This window comes from Emys orbicularis, chromosome 10 (genome assembly GCF_028017835.1).
Source record: "Emys orbicularis isolate rEmyOrb1 chromosome 10, rEmyOrb1.hap1, whole genome shotgun sequence".
Lineage (NCBI taxonomy): Eukaryota > Metazoa > Chordata > Testudines > Emydidae > Emys > Emys orbicularis.
The window spans coordinates 72,753,318-72,756,019 of NC_088692.1; positions in this window are offsets into that span (position 1 = coordinate 72,753,318).

A 2,702-nucleotide genomic window follows, 5' to 3' on the forward strand; every position below is an offset into this window, starting at 1 on the left:
TTCCCAAGTGTAGCCAAGGCCTGAGACCCTGGAAATAGACATGCTAGTCATTGAAAGTGTTTGGGGCAGATCCTCCACTGGTGTAAATCATCAGAAGTCAATGGAACTGTGACCATTGACACAAGCTGAAAGATCTGCTCCTAACTGGTAGGTATTTTTCCACAGACAATGGCAGCATCTTTGTTTGGACTTCAAAGTATTTCTTTGTGTGCTTTTTCGAGAATTCAGTCCAAAATTAAGCAGAGTTGCTTTGAGCCATTGTTTTTTCAGCTTTGAGAGAAAAGCTGGAGCATCCTCCTGAAGAGTGTCAAATTTGTTGAAGATTACAGAGGTCGTGGATAGGAAATAAAGGTTTACACTGCCCTGAAAATCTCTGTATGATGAAGGTAAATGTCTGGGATTCTCTGCAAGAGGGATCAGATACCACGGTAATGGGATCATATAGTCAGAATTAATTTAGATTACGATCTATCTGATTTTCATATCACGCTCATCACTATGATATCTGATTGCACAATACAGTAATAAAGGGAGTCTAAAATATGGGCATTTTTAACAAATAAGAATGTACTTATGTACAGAAAAACAAAGATGAGGTAAAGGAAGATGATAACCTCCCAGGGTGCAATGCTCTGGGAAAACTCTTTTCCACCATTTGGAATTAGGGCCCTGACATTATCCATCTTGCTTTGTTCATGCGTGTTCATGTGAGGTCACTTATACTGACTGTAGCTAGAGAGGGCTGGTGAGGAGGAGAAAGAAGGAGCATAGGAGTCAATCATTTTATTATTTAGAGGAAAACATACTGATCTGAACAGTTCTTCTGATCTTACAATGAGTGTTGATTCATGTATTGAAGCATGCACGTGCCATGAATATCTGACTATATCTGGGTGTGTCTTCCATACAGTAATGTTCCCACTTAACAGGGCAGCAGACAATAATTTTGGACCAGTAAAGTAAGATTCAAGAAGGTACAATCAATTCTATTTGTGACCAAGTGCTCAGCACTCTGGCCTTTGAGAGGCTGCAGGGCTGGAACATTGGGGAGTTTTCTCTTTCCAGTATGCTTGTTTCACTTGAGGATACTTTTTGTATATTGGATTAAACACTTTTATCTTTTATTTGAAATGCCTTGAGACTCTCCTTTGATGTTGTCATGAGTGCACTCTCTCTCGCTCACTCTCTTTATAAGTTTGTGGAGCTGATTTTTTTTAAAGGAACGACAGCAGTTGCAAGACAAATAATGTTTGCACTTGAGAAATACCTATGGCTAATGACTGTTCACTGACTATTAGAATTTAGATTGTAAGTACAAAAGCGGAAGCTGATTGAAGATCAGAATGGGATTCTCTTGCTCTACCCCTGTGCAGTGGCCAGGTGCATTGTAGGGTGTTTGATTTTCCTTTAAAGAATCTGTTATTATCAGCTGGATACCAGACTAGACGATCGTAATGGTCTGTTCTGCTCAGGCATGTGCTGTAAAGGTTTCAGATGGGCACTTGTACGCTTACTGGTTCTACATTAGAGAATGCACAAGTTGTTAATGTTGTATGTGCTGATGATCTTTTACCCTTATCAGGTATCTTCAATATGTATTTACAATGTTATTAAAACACAGCATTTCAAATCGACTTTGACATGTTTTAGTAAAAGGCTGTGCAGAGTGCTTGAGGTTTGCATTTTGTATTTGAATGCAAACACACATGCCTGATTGCCCCTGGGTGTTGTTAACAGTTGTTATTACTGACCTGGAAATGATTCCACTTTCCTTTATCTTGTATGAGTATTGTCTTTGTCTGGGTTGTACCAGATGTGCAATACTTGAACTCTCTCCGTAACACATTGCTAATCATTACATTGCACATTTCTTTATTTATTTTCCTGGTGCAGCTCCAAGCACGACTACATTAATCTGTGCTGCATGTTTGGGTTGGTTTGTTTAAAAATGACCAACAAATCCAGTAACAGAAAACACACCGCACTGTAACAAATCCATAGTCATCTAGGCACTACACTGGGGTCTTGCATATGAACTTCACCACAACATGGCAATAGAACTTAGATCTCCAAGAACACGGTCATGGAAAGCTCTGATCCTATCCAATAGAGGGGGGGACGGACACACACACACACACACACACACACACACACACACACACACACACACACACACCATTACACTATTATAGACACAGAAGAAAGATTAAGAAACTGTACCCATTCCTGGCTAGTAAAAATGTGACATGACAAAACTATTTAAATGTAAGTTTAATAATGATTGCATTTCCCCCCAATCACTCTATGGTATAATGGGATGGGGTGGGAAGCTAAGATCAAACATTCACTCTTGCTTTTAGTTTTCCCAGTAAAGTTATTTCCCCTGAAAGCATCACCAATTTATACTACCCCTGCACACACAAATCCCCCCCACCCAGTTTTGCTTGTGCCACTCTCACACAGATTCCCACACAGATCCCACACCCCCTATTAATACTTGTGTGCCCCACACATGCCTTCAATTGCTGCTGTTCCCCAGAATGCTGGGACTCAACTTCATCTCCAGCTGTGGCTCCTCTTCCTCACTCCCCTGCTGGTACTGGAGGAGGCTGAGGAGAAGTGTGGCCAGACTGGAGTCTCTTCACACACACACTCCTGGGAGGAGTCAGGAGGCCCAGTGCTGGGAGCTGCAGGAGAGGAGG